The sequence below is a fragment of the Odontesthes bonariensis genome, chromosome 1 (genome assembly GCF_027942865.1).
Source record: "Odontesthes bonariensis isolate fOdoBon6 chromosome 1, fOdoBon6.hap1, whole genome shotgun sequence".
NCBI classification, from domain to species: domain Eukaryota; kingdom Metazoa; phylum Chordata; class Actinopteri; order Atheriniformes; family Atherinopsidae; genus Odontesthes; species Odontesthes bonariensis.
In genome coordinates, this window is record NC_134506.1 from 40,575,232 (window position 1) to 40,588,436 (window position 13,205).

At 40.5% G+C, this 13,205-nt stretch overlaps 1 protein-coding gene across 10 annotated transcripts in view; it reads right to left on the reverse strand.

Moving 5' to 3' along the window:
- Nucleotides 1-12,882, reverse strand: part of LOC142380994 (C-myc promoter-binding protein-like) — a 106,831-nt gene extending 93,949 nt beyond the window's left edge. For all 10 annotated transcript variants that reach the window (XM_075466889.1, XM_075466892.1, XM_075466887.1 and 7 more), the window contains exon 1: nucleotides 12,641-12,882. The gene's annotated coding sequence lies outside the window, so the exon portion shown is untranslated. The remainder of the gene's footprint in view (nucleotides 1-12,640) is intronic.
- Nucleotides 12,883-13,205: the final 323 nt, after the last annotated feature.

Genomic DNA, 13,205 nt, shown 5'->3' on the forward strand with positions numbered 1-13,205 from the left:
GATTGTAACTCAGGTTTGTTGCAAACTAGCTCTCTGGTAAAAGTACAGGACCGCGCTGTGAATAATTAAACACGCCTCATGATGGATGGGGATGCAGCAGCATGAAACAGACTTTTCCTGCTGGCAAATTATTCTATTAAACTCCATATCTGATTATATTTTAAATAACATGCTTGAATAAGTTTCACTGCAGACGAAGGATGTCACTCAAAGTGACATTCTGGTACCGAGTAACTATGAAACTCGTGTCATTGTACCCACTGGAGATAAAGGGTAAGGACAGCATTTAGAAATATGGCAGAAAGTGCAGGTTCACTGCAACTTTTTGACCAAAGATAAACAATCCGTGAGTTGTTTATGGATATAGAAACCACAGTATCTTAAACTGGTATCGTACATTTCAGCTTGACGTAGGGCTGGGCGATTTGGCCAAAAAATAAAATCTCGATTTTTTTTTTCTAACTAATGGACGATTTTTGATTTAAACCTCGATTTTTTTTTTTTTTTTTTAATTTTCTCTAAACAAACCAGAGTAAGGCCAAATTTGAATACATATATTTTTTATTGACACAATTGAGAATTAACCAAATGACAAATGAGATTACCAAGTAGTCTAGGCCTATGTGAACAAATCAGTTCAGGAATAAAAAAAAAAACTAATTAAAAACAGCACCAGTTGGCTGTCATTAATGTGCAAAAATTTCAACTGAAAAAAAAAATCTCTTGTAAGCCTTAAATAATAATAAAGGGCCCATTTCTTGTCATAAGGAATGGCTGTTGAAAAGGCTGCTGCCATGGTTACCTGCTTTTTTGCAGGCACTTTGAGGCTTGAGCTAGCATCTGCTAGCTTAGTGCTGCACACTTCCACGTCTATGTCGGAGGTGCTGGAATAAGTTTGCTGTGTTCCCATGTTTTGCAGCGATCGACTTTCTACAAACTTTACACAGAACGGTTGTTTGTTCGGACCACTTCCATACAACTGAAGTAAAACTATTTTTAGGAAGGAGCTCTTCTTCATCTCTGTATATTGACATTTTTATTGCATGCTACGTCTGTCGGTGCCGCGGGGGAATGTGATCGTATTTTAGGCAAAGTGACTGAGTTTTGCACGCGTTCTGGAAAGTGAGAGACTGCACTGTAACGAATAGCTGTATATTTTCCGACTGTATTTGACAATAATTGTAAAATACTGTTGAATGTTCATCCCTCACACGTAAAATTAACAGTTAAATCAGTCATTTAACAATACCAGTAAATAACTGTAATTTAACAGCATTAAACAGTATTTGTAATGAATTGATGTCCAAATCCAAAATACGTTATTATACTGTAAAATAAATTACGGTAGATGCGCTGTAAAATTACTAAAACACAGTTATCCTACCGTCATGTACTGTAATCCAAAAAACAGTATTATACCGTTTGATAAATAACAGTAGTTGCACTGTAAAATAACTACAACAGCTACCATAATTCTACGGTCATATACTGTAATCGAAAAAACTGTAATATACTGTTAAAATAAATAACTGTAGTTGCACTGTGAAATTATTATTTAAAAATAAATAATATATAAATAAATAAATAAATAATTTAAAAAGATATTTATTTAATTATTATTTTACAGGGAAATTCTTTACAGTGTAGGCTACTACGGAGACACTTAAAGCAAAACAAATCTGCGGAGTCTAGAAATGTTTTTAAATCGCGATTTTTTTTGATTCTGTAAACCGTAGGAAAATAAAATTGTGGTTCAATATTTAAACCAAAAAAAAAATTGCCCGGCCCTAGCTTGACGCTTTGTTTTCGGGATCTGGGAGCACTTCACAATCTACCTGCTGAGCTGCAAAGATGCGTCAGCTTCACATTAACCTATATTAACCTCCTATCTAGCACCTTAACGTAACAGGAAAACAGTCGCCGGGTGAAAGAAATAGCATTAATGCATCCATCTGTCTGATTTCAGTGTGCAGCTATCAGGGTGCACTTTGGAATAACAATCCCCTGTCTTCAGCACTATGTGAGATGTTACCGTCTTGGTATTGTGTACCGCGTTAGCACAGGGAAGTGCTAATGCAGAGCCCTGTGGGAATTCAACACCATGTCTCCAGGAAATCAGATCTGAATGACCTGCCTTGTCTCCTCAGACTGATCTTTTAATTCCCCGGCTGCTCGGAAAACTGCTCTTTCTGTCTGTGGCTTTGCCTTCGATCAAGAGAAAAATGCTCACACTTGGTTGCCAGCGTGTCCTCTTTTGATTTGCACCTTGTTAATTGTAGAGTTTATCTTTTTTGTTCTCTTTATGCTCTTCTTTTTAAGCACAATAGGAAGATAACAAAGACAGTAGGAATAAACCTGCAAACCACTCAAAAATAGCAGAATAATTTGAAAATCTGACAAATTACAGCCTTCGTCAGTGCAGTTTTTAATGTGGAAAGCATCAAAGAATGTCTAAAAGATTCTTCAGAGAGGACTAAAGCAGAAAAATCTAAATGAAACACATATATATATATATATATATATATATATATATATATATATATATATATATATACACATATGTGCATTCATCCTTACATTGAAACATAAAGCTAAATGGGAGATTAGGAAAAACAAGACTCCAATAGGATTAGAGTTTAATTACATCTCAGCAATTATATATTTAATTTCCTATCATTAATGCTCCAGTAAGTCCATACTGTCACTATGTGTGGCTGAAACAACCCTACAATATGCACCAAAGCCAAACCTAATTCCCTCACTTCAGACATAACACCAAAGCAAATGAACTGAGGGAAATCTGTTTTTGTGTTCTTTGCTGGGAGGAGTGAACCTCACTTTTGCTAATCTTTAAATTCATTGTGACTAACAACAGATGCCACCCACCCACCGCGGACACATCCTGCTTTTCTCCCCGCAGACAATACTCTCAGCTTAGAGCTAATTAGGGTTTGCTGATGGTATTCCCAGGGAACATGTAATCCTATTCTCACTTGCTCTGTGCGAGCCCATCTATGGCAGCTCTTCTTTTTGTAGTACAGAGTCTCCCTTTGGATGCGCCACCTTAAAACAAAGACTGCACTGTGCTGCCACTTTTAAGCTGACACAACTTCCTGTTTTTAAAATCAGAGAGCTTCTCACATATAGGGCTGAACGATATGGACGAAATTTCATATCTCGATATTCATGCCAGATATCTCGATTTCAAAACGCTATGACTTCAGTGGGTTCAGTGAAAACTAAGCATTTTTCTGAAAAATAAAAAACATAATACAAAAGAAGGACGTCTGCATTCATCGGGTCTTGAGTTGGAAGTTTGTTGTTATAAAATGGAGCGTTAGATATCTTTGTAAGATAAGAATTTTAAAAAAATCTATATATTATATATGACTGTTAGTAATATCTGACTATATGATTGTTTGTAAAACATCCATTTTGTAATGGCGTGCCAACTTATATATATGTGTTATGTACATTTTGTATAAAAAAAAAGGAAAGTGGGAACTAGAGCAACCCTCTTTAGCAACTGAGCGACCACACACTGGATATATGTTGTGGTTTTAACTTAAGTGCATCCCCCTTTGCTCATAAGATGCATTTATTTCTATGCAGTCAGTGCAGTTCCAGTGCTGCTTTTTACTATCACAAATCATTACCTTGAATTGTCTTAGGGTAAAGTGAATTCAATAAAAGTTGTCTCTATAAGGTTCAGTCGTCCGGCTCGACCACAGGTCCGGGGTTGTGGCAAAATGTTCAACTTCACGGAGCTCGGATTCAACATTCATTTCACATTTTTATAGATTTTTGGAATGGCCACATGATTAAAATATGTTGGGGATGGTATTTTGTAACGTTTGTCCAGCGTCTGAACCATTTTCTGAAAGCCCTCTTTTGTGACGGTGTACACGGGCACCATGTCTTGTCTTTGTGCCTGGTGGACGTCGACTCATATGGCGTAAGGCTACTGAAAGCATCAGCAATCAAACTTTGCTTGGGCTTCACTTCTCCGCCGTTTCTCTCATTGCAGCATGTGGTGGTGTTGTTTCAGGTGGTGGAACATGTTTGTTGTGCTGCCTTACCTCGACCTGCACAACACCTCGCTCTGGTTCACATCCTCTTTTCCAAATCCAAAATACCTCCAAATAAAGGAGAATTACTTTTTTTTACTAAATCCGTCGAATGCGCAGATTCTGCACCGGCCTCATCTTCCGCACTCATGCTTCTCTTTTTAATTTCCCCGCTGTGAATGTAGTTTGTGTGTCTCCGTCTCCCTCCCTCGGATGTTTGTCATTGGCCGGCTTCAGCTGTATATAAGGGCGAGCGTAAAAATGATGTTTGCGACTGCCTGAGCTGCACATGCGGGGGGAATCTATATCGTTGATATCGTTAAATTTGCAATATTAATATCTTGAATGTTCATATCTAGATATTGATACGATAACAATATATCGTTCAGAACTACTCACATATCAGCTCTGCTTCCACCGAATTTTGTTAAGAAATGATCAGGTTTTATGCAGAATCTGCCTCAGAACTGGAAACTAAAACCAAAACCGGCACCGCGTGGCACCGAATCGATATAGATAAAGTAATGGCAGGTTAAATATATTAAGTTTGCCTCTAAGGAACACGTTGAGTTTATTTCTAATCTTACTGAACATGAACTGTAGCACAGCCAACATGAAAGATAGCAGCATTATCTACTTTGTTTTGCACTTTGCAGACGGCCCCTGCACACTTTGCCTGCAGCCGTTTGCACATTCAGCAGCGACCAGCATTACCGGTCCGGCTCATAGGTCAGCTTGTTCAGAGGAAAATCAGGTCGTAGTCTGTTGCTACGGTTGGAAAGAGGCGTCGCTGGTGCTTTTCACTAATGAGTTATTGATCGGCCAAGTTTAAATCTGTGAATGTCTTGAAGCAGCAGGAGTGTGCTTCATGCCTCGTTGAGAGCGACTGCGATAACTCTTTGTACGCACACTCATTTTGTGCGCCCACACACAAAAAAACATAAGAACAAACTGCAAGCTCTCTGTCTTCTAAACTCCGAGTGGAGGATGCGTGAGCCACCCACTATCTTACTGTTCTCTAACTTCTACACTTGTTCATTTAACTTGGAACATTTTACGTATATATTGACAACATATCTTCTGTTTAATAAGATAAACTGTTTCCTTTTTGTGCATATGAGAGAAAGAGATTCTTTCTGAACCTATAAAAAGCCCCCAAAAAAGTCAGAAATCACCAGAGGGACAGAGAGGACGATTTCTATCCTCACATAAGACAAAAATAGATCAGAACTAGGGCTTGCCGAGTTAACTCGTTATTATCGCGTTAACTCGTTAGTTATTTAACGCCGATAATTATTTAATCGCGCATTAATGCAGTTTTTTTATATATATATATATATATATATATATATATATATATATATATATATATATATATATATATATATATATAATTTTTTGGGGCTTCTGTGCCTTTAATAGAAAGTTCAAAGAGACAGGAAGCAGGGGGCAGAGAGAGGGGGAACGACACGCAGCACAGGGCCGTCCGATGCAAGGACTATAGCCTCTTGTACATGGGGCGCCTGCTCAACCCACTACACCACGGACCACCCCTGTTTTATTCTTTATTTTATTATTGTAAAAGTCTGCTGCTCACAGGCTTTTATTTTGTAAAAGTCTGTTGCTGTCTGCTGCGGAACCGGAAAAGAAAGTAATCGTCGGATCCACCAAACATGGAGAAGGGTACGGAACTTTTACTCGGCCATTTTCATTTTAAAGTTCTTCCAGACGGCGGAGTCGACAGAACCAAAGTCATCTGTAAACACTGCCAAGTTGAATTGTCTTCTCAGCGTAGTAGTTCCAGTCTAAAATATCACTTAAAGGCAAAACACACAACTGATAGCAGCAAGTCATTCAAGGAAACAGACAGTGGAGCGAGGCTTCTACATAAAAACTACAGAAAGATGCTGATGTTAAAAGTGTGTTTGCACAACAAATGTTATGGCACTTTCATTCATATGGCAGCACATTTAAAATAAAACTAAATGCTAAAAGCTATACACTACTTTTGAATTCATTTTTGGATTCTGCGTACAAATGCGATTAATCGTGATTAATCAGATTAAACATTTGATTCGTTGCCCAGCCCTAATCAGAACGCAAAAAGAGTATGACTGTCACTGACTGTATCACCCACTCAAACTGAAAGTTTGAGCCACAGTTCAGAACAGCAGGGTGATGTGGAATGATACAGTGTGAAGGGAAAATCTGGGGTACTGTTGGTAAGTCCTATTTTGAGCATCCTAACACTAACACCAGCTAAAATAGACGGTGGGATCACGTTGTTTCCAGTCTCCGGATCAAAGCACATCAACCTGTCGGAAACACTTCATAGTTGTCACGTCTCTGCTATGGTTTCATCACAAATGAACCCCTGAAAGATGTGGAGCACAGTCGCATTTCTGCTGTACAAACGGAGAAAGGAGGGTCCAGACGAGCTGGTGCATCCAAAAGCTGACTCACAAAGCAGTCTTGATATCATCTCCAGATCCGGCATTTAGAGCTGCCTGGGGGCAGCTTCGTAAAGGCAAGACTGTTTTCTCACTTTGTGTTGGGTGAATTACGCAAGAAAGGAACAACATGCACCACGTGTCTGAGGGAATATTTGATGTGAGTCACAGGCAGACAGCAGGCTTTAACCCTGGGGTGAGAAAAAGAGGAACCAGGGTTACCTTAAAGGCTTCCATCACCCAAGCAGACAACCGTCCTACCGTCTGTCCCTTTGATGTTTTACTCACCGCTGTAAATCCTGCTCACAACTGCACAGCCAGGTCAGGCTACTTACGCAATTCGTCCGTGCCATTTGTCTCTTTTTGTGACAGATGTTCATTCAAAGTACGACTTATTTTGCACTCTGGCGTTCCAAAAAGGGCACGCCTTTGTCCTCTGAACACAAACAAACAAGGCAGAAAGACAGAAAACAAACAGCCTGCCCATCGTGCGAACAACCTGAGGGAAATCTAACGTAACACAAGGAGGCGATGAAAACAAAAGAGCAGCACAAGCAGGGGAATTATGGGTTAGTAGCACGCTGTACCTTTCTGGCATGTGGGACTGAGGTTTTAAAATGACCGGCCGGAGGGTATTTCTGTCACATGTGAGGTCTGACCGGTGCAACGCCAACAAAATGATGATGTGAGGCAAATTTGGAAGGAAGTTAACCTCAAGAATGTCCCTCCAGAACCCCAAAATCAGCCCTCACGACTCCTGAATGATGTCCAACATGACCAGACAAACTCCTTGTATACTTTCTGCAGTTCAGATTCTAAAAACTTGCAACGAGCAAACGTACCGGCGTCATAACCACCACCCGAAATTCCAGAAAAAAAAAAAAAGTTTCAAGAGTTTATGGAAAACCGAGGTATGAATAGTTTCAACATTTCTGGTAACTGTTGAGTTTCTAAATTTAGCCGTTTTTAGACCAAAAATAGGTTACATGGGTAAAAAGAAAAAAAGCAGATGAAATCCTTTCCCACTGCAGCGTTCCAGTGAATCCCAATTAGACCTGGAGCTGATGAATACCCACCGTCTCTGACTGAACACTTTACAATTTCCCTCAAAAGCCAGATGTTTGCAGGTGTTATTGGGTTCAGATTCAGGATCAGACACAAAACTATCGAGTAAAGTTTAGATAAAACTATTTGGTTGGGGCAGTAAAAGATGTTTGATATCACATCATTTCCTGCACGTTCCACCTTCCTTTCGACCACCATAAAACGGGTTGTGATACGGTACGTGCTCCTTATTTTAACCCAATCAGAGCATTTTGCATTAAAAAAATAAAAGACAAAACGTCGTCGCTCGGCCTTATTCTTCAGATTGGAAAGAAAGGAAGTGCAATGTGCACTCAAAACTAGTTAAAAGAGGGGCTGGGACTGGATAGTGTAGTGGTAAGATTGCCACTTTCATGTAGGTGAACTGGGTTCAAATTCCCCTGCATGAAACGTAGTACCTCCAGTAGGGGTCCCCCTTACCCTATCTGCCCACCTTTAAGTCGCTTTGGATAAAAAAAAACTAGCCGTTTTTAGATATCTGAACCCAATAACACCTGCTAACATCTGGCTTTTGAAGGAACTAGCATCTGCCAAATGGATAAACATAATCATGGGCAGATTGGCTAAATATTGCAGAAGTTCCAGGAATCCTGAAAAGCACCACTTCAAGAACCAGAGTTATTTAGATTTAAAAAAAGGGGGTGCCTGAAGAAGCCAATTTACTCATTTCTGCTCAAAGTTCCTTACGCAGCCCGTCCAGCATATGATAAATGCCCTGTGTTATAAACAGTTAAACATGTAAGACTTCACTGCCATTCTGTAGTTAGTTCACTCGAAAAGGAGTATATCTTCATTTCTGCTGCAATCAATACCGCTCTGAAAACTACAGGGAGCAACAGCTACCCGGTCTGCATTTTAAGAGAACTCGTCCTCATCCCTCAGCTCATCCACACATTAAGAGTTGGACAGCTTTTCTCTCACCTTGCGAGTTTATGAGCCCGTAGTCTCCTTTGTAAACTGTCTCCTGCTACAGCTGAAACGCAGGCAGACCCTGTTAATGGGTACATTCATTTCCATGTCCAAAACAAACGAGTTGAACTCAGTAACATCTCTCTGGGCTTGTTGTTTTCTATCAGGCAGCACTCAGAAGACTTGAGTCGCGTCCAATAGATAATAAAAATGTTTAAGCTCCAAGCCTATCGATTTCTGTAATATATAGACCTACCTATTGATTCTAACTCGAAACGTTTACTTTTAACTCCCAAACCTAACAATTCCTGGGTGTGAGCACTGTTGAAGAGGGAGGAATCGGTGGGAAGTAGAAAAGTCCAGTGACTCCAGGAGAGTGTTGTAGAGTTGTAGAGGGAAACTCTACAACTGGGGACGTTGGCCCGTGATCCATTGAGAGCCTTCCAGCATTAAACACTAACCAGGACTCCATTAGTCCAGGATGTGAATCAAAAAAGTGGATAAAAGGGTGAAAAATGTTCCGTTAATTTGCAGGAGGTCTTTTCTGTGTGTTTCGAAAGGCGACTTGTTGCGTCACAGAAACACTGTGCAACATCCCTGACCGGCAGTACAAAAGCTTAAGAACATATATGATATAATATCCAAGATATTCCCGGGGAATAACGTGTTCCCTGTCCATTTTCCCTGTTATGTATGTCCACCCCAGTTGTTGTATTCCAAATTTGGCTGTTTCACAGCTGTCTTGGAGGAGGACGGTTATTTGACATGCAAGACGTGCTTGAAAAGGGCGGCTGCCTTGAAATGAACGTTTGCAACCGGCCACTAAATAGCCAACTAGGTTTGCTACCTTAGCAGAACACAGCTAATTATCTAGCAGGTAGTTAGTCAACTGAATCAATCTTGCATCCCTTCATTACTTTTAAGTCATTTAAATCTATATTAACTTTTTCTTTCTCTTCTTTGTACGTGTGCATTAACACTGAAAAATCAGATCCGAAGAGTAATGTGTAGAAAGTGTCTGCAAAAAACCTATCGAGCTGCAGGTTTCCCATCACTTAACTGGAAGCATTCATTTATATTTCATTAATTAGTGTTCTATCTGAGCATAATATGCTATAATATATAATAACATATTATGTTTAATAACATATTGTATAATATATTATAATAATATAATGATACATTATATTAATAAATGTATCATATAATATATAATAATAATAATATAATATATTATATTAATACATATTGTATAATAACATGTTATATGTTTAATAACATATTGTGTTATTATAGTCTGATGTTTAAGGGACTCCATTTATTTGAAATGTATCCTGAAGAATTAAATTACCTATTTTATGTTTACCAATATTCCAAATGTAAGACGTAATATTTAAAAATAACATTGATACTGTTTAATGGGCAGAGTTTTATATCCAAACATATGAAAATAGCTTATGCTAGTGCTGTCGTCACAAAATGCTGACACTCATATTTTTGCTTTAAGGTGAAGTAGGTGCTAGTGTTTTTAATTCAGTAGAAGAAGTAGTATGACATGCTGACGGTACAATTTCAAGTTAGGACAACTACTTCTTCTACTGAATTAAAAACACTCACACCGTAGCCAATACTACCATCCTCTGGCAAAACTATACTGTCTTATTTATTCGCCAGTCAATGGAAATTAGTTATATTTCTATTTTATGTGAAGCATTTTGAATTGTTTTGTCCATGAAATGTGCTATACAAATAAATTTGATTTGATTTGATTTGATTTTTTGGAGCTTTTGAGAAGATAAACTCAGATTTGCTTTGCTTGTGAACAGAAACACAGCTACTAGCAAGACGCGGAAAGTGGAAGTCATCAGGTATATTAGTCTGTTGATGTGTTAGCATCTTAAGCTTGGGTTTCCTTGTACAGTTATTTAGCCTTTAGTGTTAATTAGCAACTTTTAGCAGAGATGGGGACTCGAGTCACTGTGACTTGGACTCAAGTCGACTCGAGTCGCTGTTTTGATGACTTGTGACTTGACTTGACAAAAAATAAAAGACTTGAGACTCGACTCAGACTTGGAAGTTAAAGACTAGGCGCTTGACTTGACTTGAGACACGATGACTTGAATGACTTGAGTGTTAAGCATCTAGCATACCTTCGAACTTTGTTTGTCATTTTAAGATCCATTCTGACCAGTAAAGGCTCTAGCATGGTTGCCGCGTCTGCTCGCGCGAGCGGTGTTGATGACGTCACGAGTTCGTGCCCTCCATAGGACCCTATATAGTGGCGCAAGTCGTTGCGCGCCAGTAGTTGCAATTTTCTCCGTCACAGAGGTGGCGCTGCTACGTGAAGGTTACCTCTACTCTACAACCACGAAAGTGGAGAAGAAAACAATGCCGCTGTCAAGAGCAAGAATACTGTAATTAATGATACTGCTGCAGTTTTCGGATCATTTTAATTTTTTAATTCAGTTAAAAGAGGTGAAGGTTTGAAGTCCCCGGCATCAACAGAGTCTCTGCCCTCTTCTTTGCCTTCACGTATCTGTCCCGTAGCTTCTTCCACACATTCTTACAGAACTCTCCCTCTTTCCCCAAAGTTCTGCCAATCTCTGTGAGCTCATACGTGCTCCCTGTACTGTTTCACTGCAGTTTCGTACAGCTGCCTGTACAAACGCACCTCCTCACTGAGCCTGGTTTCACATCGGTCCATCCGGTTCGTTGTGGTCGGCGCCGCCAAGTTACAAAAATCGACTGGTGCACGACAACGCGCTGCGCCGTCTTTTCAAGGGAAGCGCCATGCCTGAAACGTCATTTTGACGTCACGGTCCACCACCGCCGTGACAGACGCGGCAACCATGCTACCGCCTTAAGTGCTTGTCAAATTAGCTAATATTACCCTGTTAGCCTAGTCGGTAGTTAGCTAACGTTAGCTTGATATGATACGGGGTGGACAAGTTGGACACATTGGCCAATGATGTTTACTGACAGTTACTTATATCTTTGTCTTTTCACTTTATTAAGATCAGATTCTGCAGGTAAAATTGCAATAATCAGGTGACTTGACTTTGAGTTGATTTGACCTGTTTCAGGACTTGACTTGACTTGCCCAAGAAAAAAATACTTGGGACTTACTTGAGACTTGCACATGTGTGACTTGGTCCCATCTCTGACTTTTAGAGCTGCGGACCAGCACCTATTTCCCATTCTGTTATCGGAGTGGGTTGGTTTGTGACCAACTCGTTCATTGAAAGCAAGGAAAAAGTCAGAAGAAGTAGAGAAGGGAGGTTCATGCCTTCACACGCTGAGAAAATATGGGACTCGAAGCACTCTGCTGAATAAAAAAATGCAAATGTGTGCAGATTTGGAGGTGGGTTTACTGCATGTAAAGTAATGGTGTGAGAGTTTTGATTCACATGGCTGAGCCTAAACTTTGTAATGATTTCTCGGGCATACACCCACCTCCCTTCCCCAGAGGTGAGCTCTCTTTTTAGGGCTCACAGCAGACAAGACAAAGCTTTAAAAAAAAAACAGACATCTCTTCCAGCCTGGGCTGCAAATCACTCGCATGTGAAGCAGTATAATGGCTGCACCTTTTCCACCAGAAAGGTTAAATGAGAGACGTTTTCTGTGACTGTCACCAAAGCACACGCCGAACAACATGAAACACTCTCGGGCAGTGCGATGTCCGCGGAGAGGGTAATGTTTTGGGTTATTTTTAGCTCCGAGCGGCACGCTGGAGCGTAAAAACGGAGGTATGATCGGATGACTTGGGGTTTAATGTGGTAAGGATGAGTAGTATTTCGTTCATACTGACCGACACGCATGCTGTTTAACTGGTTTAAAACAACCTGTGGCACAGACTCTGTTTTCGGGGGATAAACTAGCAGGGAAAGCCCGAGACGCATCAGCTCGAACGTGATGAGGGCAAAAAAAATGTCTTTTAGTGGCAGATCAAACACGTTAACAAACTGACAGCGCGAGTGAGGTGACAGAGCTAGCAAGAAGGATTTCTGTTTGGTTTTAGCTGTAGTTAAGACCCGGCAGCTGTTCGGTAAATCCGTCACCAGCCAGCCAGTCAGTTAGTCAGTCAGTAACGGTCCATCATTCCGTACTTACCCGCTTATTAACGTCAAATCGGGTCTCACACACAACTTCGACCGGTGTCCGTCGTCTATCGAAGCCGCGGCATTACAGTGTTGCCAAGGTGAGACGGTTTGCTGCTGGGGGGAGCCGTTGCCAGTGTCCTTCGTCAGAGTGTAACCGTTAGCTGTCCAGCCGCGAGACAGACGTTGCCTCTTCTGTCACTCACCGTGCCGAGCCGGCTGTCCGCTCAGCCGCCATCTTGGTTGTGATGGGAATCCGCCGTCACGCACACACTCCTCGCTTACACACATGTTGGGTTTTTTTCCTTGTCTTCAGAGGACATATCATTGACTTTTGCACACATTCAATCCCCCGGAGCCCGAACTGCGTCCAGAGCCACAACACAACCCGACCCCCGGTGAAGGAGGAAGGGTTGGGGTCGCCTTACAGTGTCGAAGTACAAATACCTCGCCGTGAAAATATGACTTTATTAGTAAAAATTAGAAGACTGTGCAAGCGAATTTAACAGTAATACACAGAAAAATCTCTGGAAAAAAATCCAAATTAGTCAAATTCATCATTCACTTGATGATTATTG